Raw genomic sequence first — 27,935 nt, 5'->3', positions numbered from 1 at the left:
CACAAACATATATGGAGCCAAATGTACAACTTCCATGTAAAACAGAATGTTTATTAAAGTAAAAAAAAGCCTCCATGTTTACTGTGGCAATATCTGGAATCTAGACCAACAAAAGATTTGGTGAGGGAAGAGATATCATCAACATTGTTTGTAATAGCAGGCACATGGCAGTTTAAAAAAAGAAAAAAAAGTCTGACTTTTAGTCAGCTTTACTGTTTTTAAATCTTCTGCAGACAACAGACCCCTGTTCTGCCTGCAGGGGGCAGGGAAGCCAATTACTCCCATTTCCCTATTCTTGGTTAATCACCATGTGCCAATCAGGGTTAAAAAGCATTAAGTAATAATGCGTTAATCTGAAGTTTAGACATCTTACAAATATGTGAAATCTCTTTGACCTAATACTTCCAGTTCTTGGTATCCATTCTGCAAAAACATGCAAAGAAACATGACAAAATGTTCATGGCATCTATATTTGCATTGGCTTTGAGAGACAGACAATACATTGTATTAATGAGTTAGAAAAAAATAGAATAGCTAGATAAAATAGGGTATAAAGCTACACTTGAATACTATATAGCAATTAAAAGTTATAAACTATACCTGTATGTTTTATCTATAATTTTCTAAATCTTAATTTCATATATTTGTATAACTCAGATTTAATACTTTCAAATTACAATAATAAAAGACGTAAGCAACCAGATTATGAGCCATCAATTCCCACCAAGTCAACGACTGTTACAGTCCTGGGTCTCTGCTCTATCTTGATGCCACAAGCACTGTAATATATATGGTGAGCTCAATCCATATGTTGGGAACAAAGGTCCCTGGATTAGATTTTGTCCACTAATGTGAGTTCCTAGAGATGACTGCCCTTAGCTGAAGTAGCAGCTGAAAAGGAATTCATCCGTCATCCAAGCACTGGCAGGAACTTCTGAGTCAAACATGGGTGTACATCTAGGGGAGGAATTAGATAGCCCTCCCAAGGCATTACATAAGGAACTAACGAAATTGTCAGAGGGCAGACTGCCATCATACGTTCACAGAAGTGTCTGCTATGGAAAACTCTTCCACAAACCCAAGCTGAGAATGCCCTAGGCCAAGTCTATGCACAGGACTGGCCTGGAGGCATGTCAGTGCCTAAATATGCAGACCCAGATGGAATCAATATAGGTTCAAGTTCTACTCCAGTGAGCCATGATCTGCATCAATGTCACTCTCCACTGCAGGGTCAGTACTCTCATCTGCTTATTTTCCAGGACATTACAAAGCCAAGTAGCTATCCTCCTAAAACACTAACAGGAAACCTCCCCTTTAACTAGAATTTGTTAAGAGTGTGTTGTTATAATTCACTGTTTCTGAAAGCGTTGTCTGCGGATCATACTGCCATGTGCTTAAAACAAAGAGGATTCCATATGTAAATAAGTTTGGGAAATGTTGATATATATTCTTACTCCCACACCTCGTAATGCATATTATTTATCATGTTAAACATTTAGCAAAGTGCTTTATGAAAGAAATCTGCTTTACTCTAAGGCAGAGTTTCCCAAAGTTATTTGACAAAGGAACCTTTTTTTCCAACCTTTCAAAAGGACTGTTTCCCATACTCAATCTTAAAAATCACTAGGGTTACTGTTAAAACTGAAGATTCCTAAGCTCTACCCTATTTCTTGATCAAAATCTTCAAGGGACACGTCATGAAATTTAAAATGAATATCTCGGTTAACTTAAATCAGAGCAGTCAAAAATACTGACAAACTAGCACTTGGTCAGAAACACTATTTTTTGTTTAAAATGTTTCTAAGCCAATTCCTTGATTCAAGGTCACTATTCTAAGCATTATTATCCACGTAGAGTCCTGAGGAGGTAAAGAGCATAATACCTGTACTGGTCTTGAAAATACGACAGCAGTTTTTTCATCCTTTGGGTTTCTTCTAAGTCCATCATAATCATTACAATAATAACTGAGCTCTTAAATGTATTATCTCCCACTATTCTCACTTACTGAGCACACATCCAAATCTTACATTGGATGGTTCTAATGTTGCAAAGTACAATTGGGTTTTAAAAACTTTTTGTCTACTGGGGTGCCTGGTTTTTTCACAAAAACTTAGCAGAAAAATACAATTATCTTGCCCATTTTGAGGACACTAGGAAGCAGGCTAAGGAAGTTTAAGTTTGCCCTAAGTGAGAGTTTCACTCTCAGCACTGTTGACATTTGGTGCAGGAAAACTGTCGGAGAGGTAGGCAGCCTATCCTGTGCACCATAGGATGTTTAGCAGCATCCCTGCTTTTACCCATTAGATGCTAGTAGTACCTCCCCTCCAGTTATTCAACTAAAAATGTCTCCTGACCTCGCCAAATGTGGGCAAAACTGGTTAGGAACCAAAAGTAGGAGCCAGAAGTCTCACCACTAGTGTCTCGGCCCGCCGGCCTCCCCCAGTAGCTGCTACTCCGCCTCTGCATGCTCTGCCCTCTGCAGCCTTCCTCCTCCACAAGCTCCCAAACTGAGAAACCCAGCAGGCCCTGCTGGCACTCTCAATGCTCCATCTCACAGTCAGTCTACACTGAAGAAAGGCCTGAGAGAAGCTCATCAGGTGACACAGTGAGATAAAGGTAACCAAGTGCCAGCAATTTCTGGCACAAAGTAACAGCTCAAGAGAAGTACTGCCTGTGTCTTTCTTCCTATCCTGCCAAAGGCTCCAGTTTGAAGTATGAAAGAGTCTCAATCTGTTCTTTTTCTTTTTTTTTTTTAAGATTTTATTTATTTATTCATGAGAGACACAGAGAGAGAGAGAGAGAGAGAAGCAGAGACACAGGCAGAGGGAGAAGCAGGCTCCATGCAGGGAGCCCTATACGGGACTCAATCATGGGTCCCCAGGATCACACCCTGGGCTGAAGGCGGCGCTAAACCGCTGAGGCACCGGGGCTGCCCTCAATCTGTTCTCTTAAAAATGAATCATAGAAAAAGCATTCTGCCAACAATGGCATACTTAGTTAATTCAACACCTGGGAAAGATCATTTTTTAACACTTTCTTCATATGAAAAAATTATTTTCCATAATAGTTATGTATATTTTGATTTGTTCTTTAGTATTAAAACATTTTTTGAAAGATTTTATTTACCTATTTAAGAAACAGCACAAGCAGAGGGAGGGGGAGAAGGTCAAGCAGACTACCCCCTGAGCACAGAGCCCCACACAGGGCTCCATCCCAGGACCCTGAGATCATGACCTGAACCAATGTCAAATGTTTCACCAACTGAGCCACCCAGGTGCCACAAAACAATCAATTTTAAAATGATAAAATTCACAGGGCGCCTGGGTAGTTCAGTCAATTAAGCATCTGCCTTCAGCTCAGGTCATGATCTCAGGGTCCTGAGATTGAGCCCTACATCAAGCTCTGCTCAGCAGAGCATGCTTCTCCCTCTCCATCTGCCACTCCCCCTGCTTGTGCTCTTGTGTTCTCTCTCCCAATAAAATATTTTAAAAAATTAAACTAGTCAAAAAAAAATTAAACTAAAATTTAAAAATGACAAATTTCAACACATATTATGCAAACATAGCAAAATATTTACTGTATGAACTAAAATTGGCACTTAACTAAACAAAAATATTATACCTTGAGGTTTGCACTGTGTCACTGTTTTAATTTTTAAGCAGAAACAAAAACTCCAAGTGATCAATAATATTGAGGTTATTAAACCTCAATAATACTATCATTGTTTACTTCAAATCTATTGTTTAAACCCAGAAAAATGCAGCAACCACAGGGGTTAAATGCACAAAAAAAAAAAGTCTGAGGCAAGCTTGAACAATTTTAAACTCTTAAAAATCTCTGAAAATGAATGCATGTACCTGGGTACCCAGTGTTGGGGGCCAACTGTATAATTAAGAGTCTCTGATTCGAGTTCTATATAGTATATAGTATCTATCAAAGGATAATCAAAAAGTGCTCATTTGAAGCTTACATATATATTATTAAAACTCAAGTTACCATAGCAATTATTTAGAATACTCACCAACAAAAGATTTTAGACAAGGAATATGTTACAACTGACTATTTAGAACTGCAGAAGCAATTCTGGACTGTTTGACTTTGCAGACAAACTTTTTGGATGGTTTTTATTGTTATTAAATCCTCTACAAATAATGCATTCCTTATCACCACCCAATCCTTGGGACAATACAGTCTGTTTAACATGGTTAAAATGGTACTCAAAAGCTTCAAGTCCAAAAGCAGTTGGCTACAAAAGACTAATGGAAAGAAAAAAAATCACAAGAAAATCATCATAAAGGAAATGATGAAATAGATCTCCCGGTCCTATCTCAAGTCCAATTCCAGCTTACCACGTATGTCAGACAAGCCATGAAACTTCTTCAGGCAATTCAGAGTTAGGAAACAGGCTTTGAATGCTGGCTTCTGTGTAACCCTGGGTAAGTTACTTAATCTTTCTGGGCCTTTCAACTTTCATATCTTCAAAATGGAGATATAATACTATCTGCCCTATGGGGCTGTTGAAGGTAATAAAAGGACAGCACAGTTAAGTGCTCTATACAGAAGAGTTAGCTGCACCTGGGCAGTATCTTGAAATTAGTGAATCTAGGTGATGAATTTATAGGGATCATTACACTATTACCTTTAATTTTGTGTTTTTTTTAATTTTTCAAAATGTCTGAACTTAGTTATTATCTTAATGTTCTTCATAGAGGCATACCTCGGAGATATTGTGGGTTCAACTCCAGAGCATTACAATAAAGCAAATCAAATTAATTTTTTGGCTTCCCAATGTATATAATAGTTATGTTTAAAATTAAAAAAAAATGGGGTGCTTGGCTGGCTCATTTGGTTAAGCATCCAACTCTTGGTTTAGGCTCAGGTCATGATCTTGCAGTTGTACTAAGCTCCCTCCACTTTGGGCTCCACGGGGAGTCAGCTTCAGATTCCCAAGCCCTCTGCCCCTCCCCCACCTGCGCTCTCTCATGGGCAAGTTCGCTCTCAAATAAATAAATAAAATCTTTTGGGATCCCTGGGTGGCGCAGCGGTTTAGCGCCTGCCTTTGGCCCAGGGCGCGATCCTGGAGACCCCGGATCGAGTCCCACATCGGGCTCCCGGTGCATGGAGCCTGCTTCTCCCTCTGCCTATGTCTCTGCCTCTCTCTTTCTCTCTCTCTCTCTGTGTGTGACTATCATAAATAAATAAAAATTTAAAAAAAAAATCTTTTTTAAATATTTAAAAATAAAATTTAAAAAAAGAAAACTAAAAGTTATGTTTACACTGTCCTATAGTCTATTAAGTGTGCAATAACACTGTATGTATCTTAATTTTAAAATATTGCTAAAAAATGCTAACCATCACCAGAGCTTTCAGCAAATTGCAAACACTTTGCTGGTAGAAGGTCTTGTCTCAATGTTGATGGCTGCCGACTGCTCAGAGTGATGGCTATTAAAAAGCTGGGTGCCCTCTCTTAAATAAGAAACAATTTCTTAAAAAAAAAAACACAATGGAATTTGCCACTCTTGACTCTTCCTTTCACAAATGATTTCTTTCAAGCATGCCATTCTGTTTGATAGCATTTGATCCAGAGCAGAACTTCCTTCAAAACTGGAGTCTAGAAAAACAAACAAACAAAACTGGAGTCGAGGGACACCAGGGTGCCTGGCTCAGTGGCTGAGTGTCTGCCTTCAGCTCAGGTCATGATCCCAGAGTCCTAGGATTGAGTTCCACATCAGACTCCCCATAGGAAGCCTACTTCTCCCCTCTACCTATGTCTCTGCCTCTCTCTGTGTGTCTCTCATGAATAAACAAATAAAAACTTTTTTAAAAAATAATAAAATTTTATAATGAGATTGCAGCAATTCACATATAACAATAATGAAAATGTCTAAAATACTGCAAGCAGTATCAAAATGTGACACAATGTGAGCAAATGCTGTTGGAAAAAAGGTACCAATTGACCTGCTCAATACACGAATGCCATAAACCTTCCATATGTAAAACAAAACCAGAAACAACCCCCCTCCGCGTGCGCGCGCGCGCACACACACACACACACACACGGTTATTTGTGAAGTATAATACAGCAAGAGCAGTAAAACAAAGTATGCCTATATATAAAACACCAGAGAAATAAAGACCTCAAATAAGGTCTCCTTGGACTTTAAAATCCAATTGTATATACCAGACTGGAAAGAGGGCTCAATTCCTAGGTGCAAATCAGGAGCAAGGCAAGACATTCCAGAAATAAATTCAGACTACCAATCATCTCTCAGAGTGATCACTGCATAACCGATGCCTTACACAAAATGTTCAATGACTGGATGTCAGACTAATTCCAAGCATTCATTACAAAGCACAAACCAAGATGGGATGAGCACTTCCAGATCTAAGCCCCAAGGATCTAAGACTGGTGTCTGGCCTAGGAAATAACCTGAATCTTTCTTTCTTTCTCTTTTTTTTTTTTTTTTTTTTTTTTTTTGAATCTTTCTATTCTTTGCAGAGGAGAGACCAGTAAAAGGCACAATGGTGAGAATTGATCCTGAGGGAGGCACATACCCAAAAAATGTTATATAAGTTGAATGAATTCATACCACTAATGATTCTAAGGCTTTCTGGGGGAATTTTACATTCAAAAGATGGAAGAATGGGCATTCATAATTAACTCTATTTCCTGACTATTCAAATGAATGAGTGAAATGTCAGCAAAACTTAGAGATCTAGTATAAACCAGGAAAAACACGACCAAACAAGTACACTTTCCACCAAGCTGGAATGGAATGTCTATTTGCATGCACACAACATACAATATATAAAATTTTAAAGACAGTAGAAATAGTTCAGATGGACCAAAAACGGGGGCGAGGTGATTCCAGTACCTTGGAAAATGATATAATTTCATTTGAGAAAACATTGTAAGAGTCATGATCCGTTTCTGAATGACCCCAGTGAAGTCACCTTCTGAAAAAGACAAATCACAACCTCTCTTCTCTACCTCCAAATTACCCTCAAAGCAGCACCTTCCTTTCCACTAAAGCAATGAAAAAGTAAAAGCAAATTTTAACAGATGTTTTGACATCATTTAATATTATAATTCCTCAATATTACAAACATTTAACTATATAGTAGGTTGTTAAATTCATGGCCTATTGGCTTCTAAAACACACCTTTCCATGTGTAACCTACCAATAAAAGAGTTTTCTGAGTTCAAAAAGTACTATCACAAAGCAGTCCTCCTCAATCTACTAATTCGTGTGCTGTATAACCTGCTTTGTTGGGACAGTATAACTGCTCCCCTTCCTGTATGGTGAAAGGAGGTTTCAAATTCTCTGACAGTTGGCTCCACCGACTGCTGGCCCAGATTTACTCACTTCCTAACAACCTCCCAGGTAAAACAGGGCTGGGATGGAGACAGAGACAAGCAAGAAAGAGCTCTCAGAAAAAGAAAGCAATATCCCTGCATTTGTGGCCTTTCTATACCACTTTCTCTTCTTTTCCCACACACTACACTTTGTTCCCAATAGTCTAACACTCTAAATCAGCTAAAATGCCTAACTTTATTATGGGAGAGGAAATGTGCAGTTACAGGATACACAGAGCTGAGATCATGCAGTTATAGTCATAGCTAAATCCAAAAGTCCTTCCAGCTGCTCACTCAATCACTCCCCTAGAATCAAACTGCTAGTTGCTGGGTCCCTGGAGAAAGATGTCTTTGCCTATAATACAGTCTGGCTCCACTTCTGATGTTTGACTGCTGACGGTTTTTAAGACCTAGCCCTCCCTGCTTCCCTTTCTGCCCCACTTATGGACAAGCTGGCAAGGGCCCCCTCCTTTGACACAAGCAGGAATTTCAAACCACCCAAGCCCAGGCAGGCAAGGAAGACTTCAGCCAAGCTCATCTTCTCTACACAATCTCTTTTCCCTGCCCTCAGACAACACTCTCGACCTACTCAACACCTGCCCCGTGCTCCTAAGATTCATTTTGTGAGTGGGAGTTTTCTCAGCCTCTCCTGGTATGCAGGTGGCCTTATCAGTTTTTCGACACATGAACCAAATTCTGGGTAGGGTCGCTCTGACCTCTGCAGAGTGGCAACAACATTTCCCTCAAATAAATGATACTGATACTCCTGATACTCCTGACTTCAAATCTGCTCTAAGGTAGCGACTTAGCACACCAACTCCTCCAGTGTCTAATTAAAACAAGCAAGCATCTACTAGGAAGCAGGAGGCCTGAGGACTGGTACCCATTCCACCACTGACTAACCACATGCCTTTAGATTAACATTTCTGAATCTCATTTTCCACACCTATAAAACAAGTATAGTAAGATCATCTCCTTGTCTAACTAGTATGATCATGGTGGGACCCAAAGGGTCAGGATGTAGGACATCACACTGACAATCAATGCCTACACATACCATAGTTTCCTGAAGTGGGAGCCCATCTGTCTCAATACATCCTGCATTCCAGCTCTCTGCCCAGCACCCAGCTCTGCTCTTCCAGTTTCCTCCAGGTTCCCTTCTGTCTCTCTCCAAAGGCTTTCATAGGGAGCTACAAGTTCACTAAAACAAAAACCAAAAAACCCTCCTAATAAGTCTCTCTCACAACACATACACAACTTAGCATAAGAAGCAACCAGAGGGATCCCTGGGTGGCGCAGCGATTTAGCGCCTATCCTTGGCCCAGGGCGCGATCCTGGAGACCCGGGATCGAATCCCACGTAGGGCTCCCGGTGCATGGAGCCTGCTTCTCCCTCTGACTGTGTCTCTGCCTCTCTCTCTCTCTGTGACTATCATAAATAAATAAAAATTTTTAAAAAAATTAAAAAAAAAAAAAAGAAGCAACCAGAGAGGACTCCAAGCAAGCCCTTCTAGGAAGTTAGGTTCCTAGGTTAGCATATGGATTAACACCAGACAAAATCTCTTCATTTATACAGTAAAACACTGAAGATCACATATCTTATCAGAGCCACCAAGGCCAACATCTAAGGTCCCCTTCCAACCCCTAAGCCCTTTGGAGTTACTTTAGTCACATCACAGAGAATCTACTTACAAAGGAAAGCAACGTCCTCCACTTAAAACAAGATCTGTAGTAAGGAAAAGCTCAAAAGCCAAGTAGATGTCCATTTTGAAAAATCTCAATACGACAACAGTCACCTCCAGGTTAGTTATCCAAATAGCATGGTTGGGATGAAGTATACACAAAAACCCTGCCAAGACAGTTTGGACCGCTAATACAATGTCGGAAATGAACGAGCTGTCCGAGATGTATGAAGAGAGCAATGACCTGCAGATGGATGTGATGCCCAGCGAGGGTGACCTTCCGTAGATGGAGGTAGGTGGCGGTAGCCGGGAGCCATCCCCGAACCCCTCCCGCCACAGGCCCCAGCCACAGCTGGAGAAGGAAGGCCCAATGGAGGAGGAGGCGGCCCTGCCAATGGCGGAGCCGCAGGGGGACAGAGGCCTTGCTCACCGCCCTGGGGAGCAGCCAGGCCAGCTCGCCAGCCCTGACTTCAAGAGCGAGGATGACTATGATTATCTGGAAGAGGAGCAACTAAGTGGTGCCGGCTACAGAGTATCAGCGGTCCTGGAAGAAGCCAACAAGATGTTTCTGAGAACATCCAGAGCAAGAGAAGCAGCCCTAGATGGCGGGTTTCAAATGCATTATGAGAAGACCCCGTTTGATCAGTTGGCTTTTATCGAAGAGCTTTTTTCACTTATGGTTGTCAATCGTCTAACCAAAGAACTCAGCTGTGATGAGATTATTGACAGAGAGTAATTAAATGCTGTTAAAAGAGGAGGAAGCTACTCGAGGATGCAACATTCTACTATCTTATGGGCTCATTCCAGATAGATAGTAACGGTGCCAAGGAAAAAAGTTGATCTTCAAAGAAAATTTTGGGGGCGGCCCTGGTGGCTCAGCGGCTTAGTGCCGCCTGCAGCCCAGGGTGTGATCCTGGAGACCCTGGATTGAGTCCCACGTCAGGCTCCCTGCATGAAGCCTGCTTCTCCCTCTGCCTCTGTCTCTCTCTCCTCCCTGTGCATTCTCATGAATAAATAAATAAAATCTTTAAAAAAAAAAAAAGAAAAAGAAAATTTTGTTGTTGTGCAGAACAGAATAGGGCAGTGACTGCACAGTTATGAAAAAGAATGAATAAGAAACATATTAGGACTGTGGAAATCTGTTTTCAAGAATGTTCCTGAAACACCTGCGGCTTAAGACTTTGTTACTGATCCCAATTATTTTCCTTGCATTGGGGAAAATACCTTTCATATTTCACTATAAGGAATGGTTTTGCAAGAATAAGTTATAAACAAGCCAAACTGCCAGTACAAGACCCCCACTGATACCAATTACATGAGAAAAAGTAGTAATATCCAATTTAGGACACCAAATGTCTGAATCATTTGGACTGAAAGCCTACTAAGAGAACTCTGACGGTTCCACTTTGTGGTCTGTCCAAGCCAGTGTTCAAAGGCTAAATCTTTAGTGTAAAATAAATTGGGTATTCTTCACTATCCCAAAAAGATAAACCCAAGAAGAAATATATATCATGTGTGATATATCTCAAAATGTGTTTTCAAGAGCATCTGAAATTTTGTTTGTATGTGTATCTTGATCATTTATAAAGCTACTATGATCTATAATTCAAGAAAATTTGTCTTATCATTTTTAAAATTCAAAAATTAAGACGTCCGTAGTTTCAAAGTTAGACATTGAAATATATGTGAAAGAACAAACTATTTCTGATACTCTTACATACTAGAGAAGTTGTTTTACTTGCTCTCTGTTTTTCATTTAACTTACAGGTGAAGGACTTTGGTTGAATTTCATAATATAAAAACTGTTAAAGTGAAAATGTCAAGTAAAAGGACTGAACAATTAAAGTTTTAAAACTTGCCCAGAAATCCACCTCAGTATCTGAAGTTTCCCTCTGTCTCCTCCTCTAATAAAGCTTGTCATTGGTTATGCACCAGCATTTGGGATAATAAAATTTCTTGTTCTGGGGGGGAACCCTTCCAACTCTTTAAGGTAACTTAAAAGAGTACTCAGGAACATTTTGTCAACAAATAAAGAAAAAACACTGTTTCAAGAGCTTCTGACCTTCTCAGAAGTCAGGTCTTTTTTTTTTTTTTTTTTTTTTTTAAGATTTTATTTATTTATTCATGAGAGAGAGAGAGAGAGAGAGGCAGAGACATAGGCAGAGGGAGAAGCAGGCTCCATGCAGTGAGCCTGACATGTGATTTGATCCTGGGTCTCCAGGATCATGCCCTGGGCTGAAGGCAGGCACTTAACCGCTGAGCCACCCAGGAATCCCCAGGTCTTAATGTAAAATGGACCCAGGTGAAACCTGTCCCAGCTAAGGCACATGCTATGTTCAGGCCAACGCTACTCAACCTCCTCCCCTCTCAGCTGCTCCACTGCAACACTGTACAGAAATCAGCCAGGACCTGTACTGCGCTAGCATCTGCATTCCGTCTACTCATCCAAATGGACAGGGGAGCCAACTCTTGGAAAGAGCTGACGGTTGGAAATTGCACTCTGTCTGCCTCAGACATCTTCATAAGCTCAAACATCACTCACAAGAACTCCTGACAGGGGCTGCTTGGGTGGCTCAGTCAGTTAAGCACTGACTCTTAGATTTTGGTTCAGCTCATGATCTAAGGGTCATAGGAGCCCCACATCAAGCTCTGCGTTCAGCACAGAAGCTTGTCCATCTCCCTTTAACTCCTCCCTCACTCCTTCCCCACCCCTGCTCTCTTGCACTCTGAAATAAATAAAATCTCTAAGGAAAAAACCCTTGCAGGTAGGAAAACAGCCAGAAGTCAAATATGCAAATTCTTCAGTTACTTCATGTCCTTCAATATCAAAGTTATCAAGAAACCACCAACTGGTGATCTATACATTCAATAAAGCAGCCTCTCTTGCACCTTAGCATCCAGCACAACAGGTAGCTATTTAACATGCCCTCCTTCCAATCCTAGCCCACAGGAGTTCATGTATTAATCTCATATTTATCAATGCCCATATCCCCCCTGGGACACTATGTCCAGTACTAGGGATGAAAGAGAAGAGCATGGATCAAAGACAACAAACATAAATAATACAAGACAATAATATCAGTTGGATATATATATTTAACATCTATTATGTGCTAGTCCAGCAGTTCTCAAAATGTGGTCTCTGGATCCCTAAAGGTCCCCAAGAAACGTTCAGGGGTTCTGCAAGGTCAAAACTATTTGCATTGCAATACTAAGACTTTTTTTTTCCTTTTCACTATGTCGATGGCTGCAGTATTGGTGTAAATGCCAGGGGGAGTAAATCTGCTGACACCTTTACACAAAGCCAGATAGTGACACCAAACTGTACCAGTAGTTATTCTAATTCTTCACATCACGCACTCACAAGGGAAGAAAAAAAAGGTCAGTTTCACTTAAGAATGCCCTTAATGAAGCAGTAAAGATTATTTTTCTAGCCCTGAGTGATTATCTTTTTAATATTCTAGATGAATATTATGAAATGGCAAGTATTTCAATGGTCACCTTGAAGAAAAGCACCTAAGCAATTATTTGGGTTGTAAGCTAACCTAGCCACTTCTTTCACATTCTAACCTGAAAGAACAAATGATAAACCATGCCAATTCAGGCTTGTGTACCTGTTAATTTTTGAGAAAATATTTGACAAAGGAAGCCTTTAAATTATTTCAAATGCTTAAGGCCTGAGCTTTCTCCAAAACTCAGAATTCTTGAAAACTCTTATCTGCCATCGCAACCTTAAAACTTCCCAATATTAAGATTTTTCTGATGATATCAGTGATGAATCAAATATAATTTTAGATAAACAGATAGATTAAATATGTCAACATTAAGAAGATCTGCCTAACTTAATAAGCTAATATTTTCTAAATGATCCAAGCATGGTGTTAGAAAATCTTGCATGGGGGAACCCTGGGTGGCTCAGCAGTTTAGCACCTGCCTTCAGCCCAGGGCATGATCCTGGAGTCCCGGGATCGAGTCCCGCATCAGGCTCCTACATGGAGCCTGCTTCTCCCTCTGCCTGTATCTCTGCCTCTCTGTCTCTCATGAATAAATAAATAAAATCTTAAAAAAAAAAAAAATCTTGCATGGGTAAAATATCCACTTTGAGTACAAACTAGATTAATAAATTTTAATGTAACAGAACAAATGGTTTCAGATTCCACACTGTAACTAATCTTTAATAAACTACCACCTGTCAATTTTTGTTACAGTATCAAAGAATATCCACATTATGTAAAAAAGACTAAGAAAAATACTCCCAATCCCATGGCTAATATTATATTCAATAGTGAAAGGTTTTCCTCCAAGATCAGAAAAAAGACAATGGTGAAGAAGTAAAAGATCTGTACACTTAGAACTATAGAACGCTTATGAAAGAAATTGAAGAGGATACAAAGAAATGGAAAAGTATTCCATGCTCATGGATTTAAAGAACAAAAATGGTTAAAATATCTATTACTACTGGGGTGCCTGTGTGGCCCAATTGGTTAAGTGTCTGACTCTTGGTTTCAGCCCAGGTCATTATCACATGGGTCATGGGATTCAGCCCCAGATCAGGTTCCACAATCAGCAGGGAGCCTGCTTGAGTCTGTCCCTCTGACCCTCTGCCCCTCCCCCCACAGGCCCACACATGCTCGCTCACACTCTCTCTCTAAAATAAATAAATCTTAGGGTGCCTGGATGGCTCATTCGGTTAAGTATCTGCTTTTGGCTCAAGTCATGATCGCAGAGTCCTGGTAGAGCCCCATGTTAGGCTCCCAGCTCAGCGGGAGCCTGCTTCTCCCTCTACCCCCTGCTCATGCGCTCTCTCACATGCTCATCTCATCGTAAGTAAGTAAGTAAGTAAATAAATAAATAAATAAATCTTGGGACACCTGGGTATCTGGGCAGTTGGGCATCTGCCTTTAGCTTGGTGATCCCAGAGTCCTGGGATCAACCCCCACATTGGGCTCCCTGCTCAGCCTGCTTCTCCCTCTCCCTCCCTCTGCCTGCCACTCCTCCAGCTTGTGCTCACACTCTCTCTCCTGTCAAATAAATAAATAAAAATCTCTTCAAAAAAAAAAAAAAAACCCTAAGATTTACATGTAAAAAAATAAATATTTTTTTTAAGATTTTATTTATTTATTCATGAGAGACACAGAGAGAGAGAGGCAGAGACACAGGCAGAGGGAGAAGCAGGCTCCATGCAGGGAGCCCGACGCAGGACTCAATCCCGGGACTCCGGGATCACGTCCTGGGCTGAAGGCAGGGGCCAAACTGCTGAGCCACCCAGGAATCCCCAATAAAATCTTAAAAATAAATTAAATGAATATTTTTTAAGTATCTATACTACCCAAAGCAATTTACACATTTAATGCAACCCCTATCAAAATACCACGAGCACTTTTCACAGAGCTAGAATAAGCAATCCTAAAATTTGTATGGAACCACAAAAGACCTCAAATAGCCAAAGCAATCCTGAAAAAGAAAAACAAAACTGGAGGTATCATGATTCTGGATTTCAAACTATATTACAAAGCTTTGGTCATCAAGACAATATGGTACTGGCACAAAAACAGACACATAGATCAGGGAACAGAATAGAGAACCCAGAAATGGACTCACAACTGTATGGTCAACTAATCTTAAGACAAAGCAGGAAAGAATATCCAAAGAAAAAAAGAAAGGTTCTTCAACAAAAGGTGTTGGGAAAACTGGACAGTAACATGCAGAAGAATGAAACTGGACCACTTTTTACATCATACACAAAAATAAATTCAAAATGAATGGAAAACCTTAATATGAGATAAGAAACCATCAAAATCCTAAAAGAGAACACAGGCAGCAACCTCTTTGACACAGACCATAGCTACTTCTTACTAGACACGTCACCACAGGCAAGGGAAACAAATGCAAAAATGAACTACTGGTACCAAGACACCAAGACAAAAAGCTTCTGTATAGCAAAGGAAACAATCAACAAAACTAAAAGGCCGCCTACAGAATGGGAGAAGGTGTTTGCGAATGACATATCTGATAAAGGGCTAATATCCAAGATCTACAAATAACTGATTAAACTCAACACCCAAAAAAACAACCCACTTCAGAAATGGGCAGAAGTCATGAATACACACTTTTCCAAAGAAGACTTCCAGATGGCTAAAAGACACATGAAAAGATGTTCAACATCACTCATCATCAGGGAAATACTGGCTCCATCCCCTGAGCCTTCAAAACACATAAGCATCTGCCATTTGGGAAATAAAAACACATTGTCGCTTTCAAATCTCACCAATGAGTGATCTGTCCTCATTGCTGCATCCTTTGTTGACTTTAATGCAGCAGTTTAGCTTCTGTTTCCATTTAAGTCTTTAAGAAACACACCACAGTACCATTAATAGCATACTGAATGCAGTGGGATTTACTCAGCCTTCACCAACTTACCTAAAACACTCAATACTGTTTATCATACTCTTCATCTTGAAGTTCTTTCTTCCTTTGACTTTTGTTGCTGCTTCTCCTGGTTCCTATCCTAACTGACAGTCCTTTTCTGTCTCTCATTCCTCCACTGGCCTTCCAAACCTGGGGACTAAATTCCCAAGGCCCAGGGCCAGTGCCATAGGAATAATTACATCTCTGCCAGTCCTGATCCTCCCTAAGCTTAGTCCCACACTTCAAACTGTGGGAAGGAAAAACAGGTGTTTTTCATGACTGGTACAGACTCAGTTTGAAAAAGGCAGGATAGGACCTGTAGAAAGGCAGTTTGTGGAGGGCATCTCATGCCAGTGAGGGTTAGTGAAGGTCACGGAGGAGGGAAATGACTTGTTCAAAGTAATGTCTGCAGAAAGTTAGCCTGGCAGGATGGTGAAGGATGGATTTAAAAGCAGAAACAGAGGCAAGGAAGACGACTGAGTCAAGCCTTGGAAAATAAAAACAGAAACTAATATAACAATAGTGGAAATAGGAAGGGGAGGTTCTTGAGAGTCCAAGTTGAATGAACAAAGAAACATTCGCTGTCCAGGTCCCCTCTCATCAATCAGCCAGTCCCTAACAGGTATCACCTTCCTTCTGTGTCCCTTTCACAGGGGTGGGGAGTGGTACCACCACCATCACCCACATACAGTCCCTGTTTTGAAGGAACACATAGGGCAAGTAGGCAAGAAGGGAAAAGAAATCCAGCCTCTTTTCTAAAACTTCATAAAACAGTACGTAAAATAAGCTAATGAGATAATCAAAAATGAAAAGGGTTTCTACCCAGGATTAGATAGGAAATAGTAAATCTAACGAAGAAGAGAGTTAAAAGGGAAAGTAGGAAGTACTTCACATTACCTGGCCAAGTCTCTAGAAATACTGCACAGTAATAAAAACAGAGCAGAAGACTGAATCATTACCATCCAAGGTCTATAATTAGCTAAATTTATAATTACAGTGTTCAATTTAGGCTTCATACTTAGCCCACTTCCAGGCACACAGCAAATATAAATCCCAAAAGAATATGTGGGGTAACTCACTTCCTCTCTATACCCTCACCTGTGAAATCCTGGGATTGATCTGTGAGGCTTGAATGAGCTATAAGACAAAGAGCAAATCATCTGCACAATTTACTGAAAATACATGTTTCCCAGTCCCAAGCCTATAAATTCTGAATTTAGAAATCTGTATTTTTAGGTAACTCTGATGGTATAAGTGTACAGGTCACACTTAAAAATGTTCTTAGGGATCTCTGGGTGGCTCAGCAGTTCAGCACCTGCCTTCAGCCCGGGACGGCGTGATCCTGAAGTCCCAGGATCGAGTCCCATGTCGGGCTCCCTGCATGGAGCCTGCTTCTCCCTCTGCCTGTGTCTCTGCCTGTGTGTGTGTGTGTGTGTGTGTGTGTGTGTGTGTGTGTCTCATGAATAAATAAATAAAATCTTTTAAAAAATGTTCTTAAAAGTGGTCTGCAAAATTTAAAGTTACACAGGTCAGAATTCAAATGCAGTTTCTAAGGTATTTGGTCACCTCTAATCTAATAAAAATATTGACTTCTCTGAGGTCCAACTTATGAAATACGTATGTGATAATGTGCAGAAGCAGAAAAATACTCAATTGTACATTAGTACACTTAATTTCAGGAACACATTTCAGTTGCAAATGTTTATATATCTTCAGCTCAGCACAGTAATAAAAATCCTATGGAAATCTTAGGCAAAATAAACTCAACAAGGGAAAGCCCAATGGAGCAGTTTTCTCAAAAGCATAAGCCAACAACTCATTCTCTTAATTTATATTTTCATAATTCTTTCCTATAAACAATTGATTTCTTCTGTGTTTTCTGAAAGCAGGAATCCCAAGTTTTCAGTGATTATTGATACAGTTCTGTTTAAGTCTTGCCAGAGACCACAGCTTTCCTAAACTCTGTCAAGCCTTTTACCCTCGGCTTTGCAAATGTGATTAACAACAAACCTACCTCTAACACCAAGCCATGTATACCCTTAATAATTTGGCCGATGCTTCCGGAAGGATTAAAAACGGAGCTGCTGAGTTCAAGGTCACAAGCAGGATCTCTGTCAAGGCTCATTTTCCCTGCTTTGTCCCTCTATCCCACTGATACCCACATGGAAGGCATCACCCACAGTCACCAGTACTTAATATACTCTTTACTAATCTTGTCCACAATACCCTGCAAAGCCATTTCTGCCTGATAATTTATTAGCTTTTTGTATGTTTAGCACTGGATTACTTCCACAAAGCAAACAGGACAGATTTCCATGATGTCAGATCACCAGTAAGTTCCTCAAGATAACAGGCAGGCTACCACTACTCCATCCTGTACACCAGAAAAGTAGAACACTGAATGATTTCTGAATATAAACAGCAATAAGATCTCAGAACTTAGTAGTGGAAAGCACACCAGTTTGCAGTCTGGAGATCTGCTCATTGAGCCCAGCCTTATGACCTCAGATAACTCTGAGCCTTGATTAAAGAGAGTCCAGTAAGATGATCTCTGAGGCCCCTCTGAGGATCTAAAATCTATGATTCTCCATCAAAGTCTTCTTTAATACCAACTTAAAAGGGCACTTCCCATGCCTGTAGGAAGCCTGTCCCCACCCACGGGGCCAATTTGTGGAGCAGTCAGTGCTCCAAGGCATCACTCAGCTCCACCTCGGAGGAGCACTCTGAAAACATCATAAAATGAGGATATGAGGCTGTTCTACCACACACCTGGGAATGGCAGAGATATGCCTATGACAGTTGAAAAGAGTATAAAATGAGTACACCAGCCTATCATATCTATGAAAATAACAAGTACAGATAGGTGAACACCTGGTAGCAGAGAAAAGGAAAAAAACTCAAGACAATTTCATATAAGAAAAACAGAATAATAGCGTAGCAATTCAATTTTAAAAGCTCTTTTCTGCAAATAAGGAAAAGACTATGATTTTCCATTTTTTGCAGTAGTTTCTACAAATCAGTGCTAGACAGGAGGATAGAAACTTGAACCCCAGAAAATATACAAGACTTGCCCAAGGTCATGCAGCTAAAGACTGAGTGAACACTGTACCAGGTCTCCCAGTTCCTGGTTAGGTATTTTTCCACTACAGGACTGCCTTCCCAAATCAGCAGTTCTCATCTTTGTCATAATGACCTCTAGGCAAAAGGATCACAGCCTCATCTGTGATCAATTCCAGACTCTATCCATCTGTACTTATAAGAGTTCCTTTAGAATGTGCACCTAAATCACTCTCCCCATGATTTTACCCACTTCCTCATATTGATACAAAGATAAACAAACGGCACCCTCTAAGTAGCAACTAAGCATTTTAAACCAGCATCTATACTCTAAAGTTTTAAAAAGGGTATTGGGGGGCTGTATGTGGACTGGGAAAAATTAGAGGTCCCCTAAAAGTAGGTTTTGTTCAACGGAATTTTTAACTTCTAGTAATTGAGATTTGCCTTTTTCTGGTTTACGAAAATGATATTTAAATGGCAGAGCTGTGAAAATGTCCATTTATATAAGTGTGCCCTGACAACCATGCCCACTTCCCAACTATACTGCTTAAGACAGAAGATGCGCTCTGGCAAACAGCATGTGACTTCTCCAGAAGAGGTCACCTTTGGGAAGCCAACCTCTCTCAGAACTGCATTCCAGACATGTCTAAACTGTCCTACATTGTGTTTGTTTTACTCTGTAAAATCCATGAGATTTAAGCTCCTGTTATCTCATACGAAATGACTCTCACTTATCATTATTATTAACTAGTATTTACTAAGTGCTTCCTTTGTACCAAATACTTTGTCTTTACTTTTATTTTTATCCCTAAAACAATTCCATGAGTTAGATATTTGTATCCTCATTTTACAGAAAAGGAAGCTGAGGCTGAAGCAAATTAAGCAAATTAAGTAAGAGGCCCAAGTTCTCACAGCTAACACATGGTAGAGCAGAGATTCTAACCTGAAATCTGACTGAAGAGATCCAGCTTGTGACCCCTGGGTCTTCCTTTCAATAAGTTTGAAGCTAAGAACAGCCATTGATACTGAGAAATATTCCTGTCTCCAGACAGGAATTCTAATTTCCCTCCTTTTTTAACTCCCTCTCCAATATAACCTACTAAAAACTCCAACTCAATCATCAACATCACTCTCCTGCTGCAAAAAAACATTCCTCACTGCCTAAGAATAAAGTTCAAATTCCCTGGCTTTCCACACGGCCTCAGACGACTTCTTCAGTATTCCCTCTTCACTCCCATATGAACCTTTTACAGTGCCAGAATTACTCTCTGAAACGCTTGCTTCAAATTCACGGTATTCGAAAAATAATTACTGGGCACCAACTGCTTATCACTTACTCCATTACTTATTGTTGAGCATCGAATAGTACTAGCACTATGCTAGACTCTGGGCTATAGTGGTAAACAGAAAGGAATTGGCCTCTGCCCTCACAGAATTGTGAAGCAAGCCTTATTCATAATACCCTCCATGTCTGGAAAGCTCATTTCATCAATTTGATGAATTGATCAAATTCATCATTTTCCATCTAGGTTCAGCTTGAGCCCTCCTCCTCCTTCTGATTGCACCCATGGTTTTCCTCCTCCAAAGTGGGTCTCGTGGCCTGCAATGATCACACAACACTATCCAAAAGTACCTTTGACATTCCTCTACAGCTATATCAGACTCAGTAATGAGCATGAAGCATGGCACAGCGCCAGGTGAATTCAAACATGTTAATCCATTTGCCTCTTCCAGCTTTTTATAAAATAATGATTTTGTAACTTTTCACTGTGAATCTTATTTCCCACATAAATTCTCTATTCTTTAATGAGCAAGTAGTTATTCCCATCCATATACAGCCCTACATTTTCTATAGTCAGTACTTATTAAAAGAAAAGATCTTTTCATTATCCATTCTAAAGTTTGAGGATTTCATCTCCCTGCTAGTAATCAGGCACTGTCCCAGGCTGCTTTAGTATAGGTTCACTTCTGTCACAATTTTAAAATTAGTACTTAAAATAATGCAAGTAAATAAGCATATGTAACGATGTGCTACATAATACATCATCCGGGAAATGCAAATTAAAACAACAATGAGATACCACCACTACACACTACCACTACCTAATAAAATGACCAAAATACAAACATTAATACCACAAAATGCTGGCCAGGCTGTGGAACAGGGACTCTCATTATTAACAGAACAGTGGGAATGCAAAATGATACTCTGGAAGACAGCTACTTTGGAAGACAATTTGGTGGTTTCCTACAGAACTTAAGATATTCTTACCATCCAATCCTGCAAGCCCTCTTCTTAGTATTTACTCTAAGGAGGTGAAGACTTACCTTCACACAAACACTTACTTGCAGATGTATACAGCACTTTTTATTCATAATTACCAAACCCTGGAAGTAACCAAGATGTCCTTCAGCAGGTGAATGGATAAATAGTGATACATTCAGGAGATGGAATATTATTTAGCACTCAAAAGAAAGGAACTAAAGCCATGAAAAGACATGGAGGAATCTTTAAATGCATATTACTACATGACAGGCCAAGGGCAGGCTTACTCCAAAATGTACCACTTTGGCATACTGATTACTCAGAATAAAAGGTACTTAACAGACATCCTACCTAAGAATATTCCAACCCTCTTCTGTCCCCTAAAAGCAGGCACTAAATCTCCCGTGGAAAAGCTACCCTCCTTGTACTAGGAGCTAAAGAGACATCCTTATCACCAGGGATGGGACATTTAGAGCCCAGAATGCTGTGCAAACAACCCTTGTTACTTTTTACTAATTTACTACCCCTGCCCAAATTCTGCTTAGAATTCCTTACTAATTGACATTCCCAACATTGTTTTCTTTGTCCTGTCAATTCCTTGCAGATTTATTGTCTTCTTTGTCTGAAAAGTATAAAAATTGCCTCGGTCATTTCTTTGGGTCTCAATTTCATTATTGTGCCTCTGTGCACATGTAATAAAACTCTGGTTATTTCTCCTGTTAATCTGTCTTGTGTAAATTTAGCTCTTAGCCCAGCTGGAAGACCTTAACAGATAGAAAGGAATTTTTCCTTCCCTTCAAAACCAATCTAAAAAGGCTACATACTGTGGGATTCCAACTATGTAACATTCTAGAAAAGGCCAAATTATGGAGACAGTAATAAAAGGAGGGGCTGCCAAGAAGTGGGATGGAAGGAAAGAACAAACAGAAGGTGCAGAGAGGGTGTTAGGGCAGTGAAATATTCTGTACTATAATATGGTAAGGATGGATACGTGTCATTGTACATTTGTCCCAAGTCATAAAATACAGAACACCAAGAGTGGACTCTAAGATAAAGTATGTGATTATGATGTGTCAGTGTGGGCTCACCAACTGTAACAAATACACCACTCTGGTGGAGGATTTGATAATGGGGGAGGCTATGCATGGAAAGGGGAGCAGGGAATATCAGAAATCTCTGTACTTTCTTCTCAATTTTGCTGTGAACCTGCAACTGCTCTAAAAAAAGAAACTCTTTAAAAATACAGATAAATAAAAAATAACATAGGCCACTTTCTTTCGAGAAGCCTCTGAACTTGAGACCTTTCTCAAAAGTAAGATAAAAGAGCATCCTAACCAAAAATGTGAAAGAGGATGAACCACCTTTCCCAAATGCCAATTCAGAGGCAAACCCTGTGGGGAAGGTGGGAGCAATGGCAACAGGGAGCACTTTGGCAGTGTACATTAAACAAAACAAAAATCTAAATAGCTACCTATCCTCTGAGTTAGAAATTCTAATCCTAAGAATTTCCTAAGGAACAAAGCAAAGATGTGGCCCCAAAATGTATGTGATTAGTCTTCTAAGAATTTTATGTAATATAAAAATTGTATGTAATATAAAAAAGGATAACTAGATAACAGAGTCTAAAAATGATGAGACAGAAGTATGCTTATTGATATGGAAAAGTTAAAATGAAAAAGATGGAAGTTTTGTAATGGTACCCTAAAGGTACCTCTCCCCCAAGGTACCCCACAGGCAAGGAAACAAGTAACACTATTTCCACAGCAAGTCAGTTAAAACCCTTTTAGTGGAGATTTTATATCGAACACTGGACAATTCAGTTACCCTATGAAGATCTCTGTCCATACCCCTTCCAACACACTGAAACCGCTATTCAAAGTACACCACTCAAGAAACTAGCAATGTCAGCCCTAGACCTGTGCTATCCAACAACAGCCGCTAGCCATATATGGCTACATTTAGATTCTCTAAAATTAAATAAAACTTAAAATTCAGTGCCTCAGTCACACTACCCATATTTCCAGTGCTCAAAAGCCACACAGGCTGGTGGCTACCATATTAGATGGCCCATATGGAACACTTTCCTCATCACAGAAATTCTACTAGAGGGCAGGTCCTACAACAAGAGAAAGGAGTAGGCTCCAGGAAGAAAGAATGGAAGGAAATGCAGCCCAAGCCTCCACTAACCATAGCAGGGCCTATATATATACAGCAACTGCTGAAAATCCTCAAACTCCCATCTGTTAATAGAGATGTCACCAGTAACTTAAACATGAAATATGCATCTAACTGAAATCCTTTGAGGTGGAAACATACAAATGTTAACCTTAGTCCAGTGATATGTACATGGTACAAAAAGACTTCTGTACTGTTACTGGGAATGAATCCCATCCATTTCAAAAATAAACAAAACCTCATTTCTTAAATTTAGATCTAAATCAGCATTAAAGCATTTGATCACTCAACTTGTACATGAAGCCCCAAATCACGTGCTGCTTTTTGCAAAATAAAAGACTCTAATTTATTCTCAAAAAGTAAATCATTGCTGCCATCCCATCAAGAAAATATATGTGTAAATATATGTGTAATATATATTTTAGAAAGCCAGTGACCTCACTTAGATGCACTTAGTGCACGTATGTACACAAACTGGTATCTTTGCATATTTCTACACATATGGATACAGAAGATGAGAAAGAACAAATATGCATTTACTAAACACACTCTAACACAGCATCTCCATCCTCCTGAGATACATCAACTCTTAATTTTTCAGGTCAATGAACATGAACAAGGAATTCAACCATCTAAAAAGAGAATCTATTCCCATTCCCTACAACAGATAAATAAATGTCTTTTATCTGGTTTTGTGATACACTAATAATGCAATAGCTGATAAAAACAGCTTACTCATTTTTAACTTCTTTTGAAAGAATTTTCAGATTACAGAAGAATTTATAAAATTTCAGAGTTCCAATATTATATCCTTTACTCAGCTTCTCCTATGGTTAATACCTTATATAGGCAGGGTATAATCTTCAAACTAATATAACTAGCTAAAGATTTTATTTAGATTAATAATTATTTTCCTTTTATCTAATACTACACCTAACTGGAAATTTCTAACAATCAATGATTAATGGGGGCAAAAGAGAACTGACAATTCAGAACCAAGGGAAGTTAACCAAAAACATCTCAACTTGCAATAGGTAACCTGATGGCAGGTAATCCTGACAGTAACAACATAAAAACCAGAGACCATTTCAGCTCTGGTTATTTATTCTTCTGTGACTTTTAATTTGTGGAGTTTATAATTTATTCAATTGGTAGTAGGAAGCACAGAAATGTATCCTTATTTGTTAAGCACAGAAGAAATAAATCTAGGTTTTCTTTTGACCTTAAGATATTAACGCTGCAGTAAAATAGCCAACCACTTATTCTACCCATGTCTATATCATGAGGACAGTTAAAAATAAATGTGTAAATATAGTTTTTTTCTTTTCTAGCTAAGTATCAAATTTACATTACTCTTGTAGCTTTTAATTTCAAAAGTCCTCCAGAGAAGATCAACAATGTCCTCCAGGAAAGATAATCTATCTTTATTTATACTCCATAAACCTCACCAGCTCAATAAACATTACGAGGTAAGTGTGAGATAGAACTGACTCTTAAATACGAAGCCTAGTGATAAAAACCTTTCACCTGTATTTAGAATTTTCCACCTTCTAAAGCATTAATGTCCAAATTTCAGTATGATGCAAAATACATTTAAGTTGACTGTTAAACATATCCTAAATGGCTAATCTCAAAAGCATATATATAGTGTACTTGGACTTATACCAGCACTAAGTGAACTCACAATAAAAAATTTCCACATTTCAGGGCACCTGGATGGCTCAGTCAGTTAAGCATCCAACTCTTGATTTCAGTTCAGGTTATGATCTCAGGGTTTTGAGATTGAGCCCTGTGTAGGGTCCTCTCTCTCTCTCTCTCTCTCTCTCTCTGCCCCTCCCCATCCCTGTGTGTGTTCTCTCTCCTTCTCTAAAAACTAAAAAAAAAAAAAAAAATTCCACATTTCAACAAGGCCCTAATTGTCAGAACCATTCGTCAGGGGCAGCCCGGGTGGTGCAGCGGTTTAGTCCCCCACCTGCAGCCCAGGGTGTGATCCTGGAGACTGGGATCAAGTCCCTGCATGGAGCATGCTTCTCCCTGTTTGTGTCTGCCTCTCTCTCTCAATAAATAAAACCTAAAAAAAAAAAAAAAAAAGTACCATTTCTCAGATTTATGCAGCCTTTGCCTTGATTAAAGACCTCAAGTTGTAAAAGAAGATGGGTTTTTTTTAAGATTTTATTTATTTATTTGAAAGAGAGTGTTCATGTGCGCGCACAAGTATGGGGGAGGGGTGGAGGGAGAGAGAGAAGCAGACTCCCCAAAGCACTGGGAGCCAGGCACGGTGCTCCATCCCAGGACCCTGAGATCATAATCTGGGCCAAACCCAGATGCTTAGCAGACTGAGCCACCCAAGGCACCCCAAAGATCTTTTCTTCAAAATGTAATAATTACATGACAGCGTTAATAGGCTAATCTCTAAAGAACCCATATTTTTGGAAAAACATAAAAATGGTAACTAGAGAAAATGAAGTACAAAAACAAAATTCACAGAAATAAATTGCCTAATAAGCACACTAATGTAAGTAACATTTATATTAGAGCTTTCACATAAGAATTGAAAACTTTTTATATGAAAACTTAGAAAATAAAGGTATAATATAAATTTATAGGTATCTGCAGCCAGAACTGTCCGAGTCCTAATGAGAAGGCAGTAACTGGACATTAATCTGGTATCATAGGCAGTCCACAAGCCAGCAAAATGTGTGTGGTAATGAAGCAGGGAAAGCAAAAAATAGCATAACAGCTAAAGAAGAAAAAATCAGTGGATATTTTATAAGCCCATTAAAAACAGGATATTTCAAAAAGAATGGTATATTGAAGTCAAATGGACAAGATAATTTGTTATAGATTTGTTATTAGATACCCATGATACTAATCACCACCCCATCAACAACATCATCATAGCTACAAATCACTGAGAACCTGCCATGCATGAGTCAAAGTCTATTCTTGTGTCTATCAACTCCTCTAGGTAGCTATTCTCTGTAATTTACAGAATAGTAAATTAGGGGCTGCAAGATTTCCCACAACCTTACTATGGGATCAAATAATTTGCCTTGAGTCACACAGAGCTAGTCTCACATCTCGGTTTTTCCATTTCACTCATCATTAGAATGACCTTGGGCAAATATTTTAACCTTTTAACTACTTAACTGTGACATTATGTTACATCAGTTTTGTTATTTAAAAAAAATACTTTATTTATTGTAGATCATTTGTGTAATTGATGCAGTACTTTATTCTTTTTTTTGCAGTACTTTATTCTTAAATAAAAGAACAGATTGCTTACAAATTTTTAAATTAAAAAATTCAAAACGGTTTAGAAAATCATCTTTAATATTTTACACTACTATGAATATGAATTCAAAGATTATCCTAATGATCTGACTCTTCTATCACAAAATATTTTTAAATTAGTTAAACACATAACATTTTTAACCAATTTAAAAACATATGTCTGGTGGTCAAAAATTGGTATATCTCATTGCATGAGAGACAAATACAATGGAAAATTTAGTCAACTTTCCATTTTGGTGTTATGTAGAACAATGGCAGCTTGAATAACCTAAAGACAAGAATTCAAAAAAAAAAAAAATTGTTAAATGTGAGTACTTCAATCTCACCCCTGCATGCCTGTTCTCTTCTTCAGAAGGATGGGGAATATTGGGTGAAAGGGCTAAAAGACCAGAAGTCATATGAGATAAGAGATCAAAAATCTCAAACCACAAAAGCACTGTTAACATACATCTCTCATCAAGGAAACTAGTTATAAATCTGGATCCTCCCATCATCTCTTTGACACCAATCTGGGGATGAGAACATTCAGATCTTTCCACATTGCCTGGATTAGAAAATTTTATTAACAGCAAGTCTATAAGATGAATTTTAGAAAACCTGTTTATCACTTACCACTGAAAAAGACTGAATAAGCCTGCCTAAACTCAAAAATTTCACCTTCTCCCTTTTCAAAGCCAATTCTTCCTCCTTACTTCTCCAACCTCCCCTCACTAAAACAGCATTCAACCAGTCCCCAAAGATGCAGGGTCAACTCTGACTCCTTCCTTTCTCTTACACCATTAGGCACAAAATTATATTGCTGCTTCATTCATTTCTTTCAACGACGATTTCATAACTACTCAGTATCAGGTGGGTGGGGAATACAAAGACTTTTTTGTAAAGTCTGTGCTCTGACTCTTAGCACATTTGCAATGTCAGAGTGGGGGGAGGGGAGTATGGCAGCAGCAGGATGGCTTCTATGGATAACTTCCTTTCCAATCCAACTATCCCACACTCAGACTTTCTCAGTGAACCAACGCCACTGATCTTTACTGTTTCCGATCTTTTCCCATTCCCATCTAGTTCTCATGTCTCCAACATATTAACCTTCCTAGGGCCACTTTGATCAAGTGAGCCTACTATCCAAAAAACCTGACACTCCCTAACTTGGCATTCAGGACCCTACACATGAACTCGTTAGGCTGTGACAGGCCCAAGACTTGTCCAGACTATTCTTCCCCTCTTCTGAACTGACTCCATTCACCATGACCCAAATAAATCCTGTAGTTTCCCCACCTCTAGGCCTTTCCTATTGTTATTCCCCATCTATCTGAAATGTATTACATTTTCACAAGAACCACCCACCCAAAAGACCCAGCCCAACCCATTCTTCCATGAAGCTATCTTAGATCACATGAGGCAAAAGGTATCTCTGCCACATTTGATATCTTACAGCACATTCTTTTTGGTTTGATTTTAGCATCTACTTTTATAACTAATGCAGTACTTATGATACAGTGCCTTAAATGATAACATGTATACTTCTCATCTTTCACAATTAGAATTTCACGACCTATTCAAATTTAGTGACCTAGAATCAGAGGCCATATCTCATGTATCTTTGTAATAACTTGTGTATTTAATAAACTATTATGGTCCTCAGTATATGTTCAATATTATTTCTTAATTAATCAATGAAGATTTCAGTAAGCAAACTG

At 39.2% G+C, this 27,935-nt stretch overlaps 1 protein-coding gene and 1 pseudogene across 7 annotated transcripts in view; one reads left to right on the top strand and one right to left on the bottom strand.

The window, feature by feature from the left end:
• CCNY (cyclin Y) overlaps window positions 1-27,935 on the bottom strand; it is a 335,063-nt gene that overhangs the window by 183,866 nt on the left and 123,262 nt on the right. The window lies entirely within an intron of this gene.
• Window positions 9,230-9,805, top strand: LOC144313616 (EP300-interacting inhibitor of differentiation 1-like; annotated as a pseudogene).

This window comes from Canis aureus, chromosome 5, assembly GCF_053574225.1.
Source record: "Canis aureus isolate CA01 chromosome 5, VMU_Caureus_v.1.0, whole genome shotgun sequence".
Lineage (NCBI taxonomy): Eukaryota > Metazoa > Chordata > Mammalia > Carnivora > Canidae > Canis > Canis aureus.
The sequence above is the reverse complement of the archived record's forward strand: the minus strand, read 5'-3'. Positions and strand labels throughout refer to the sequence as shown.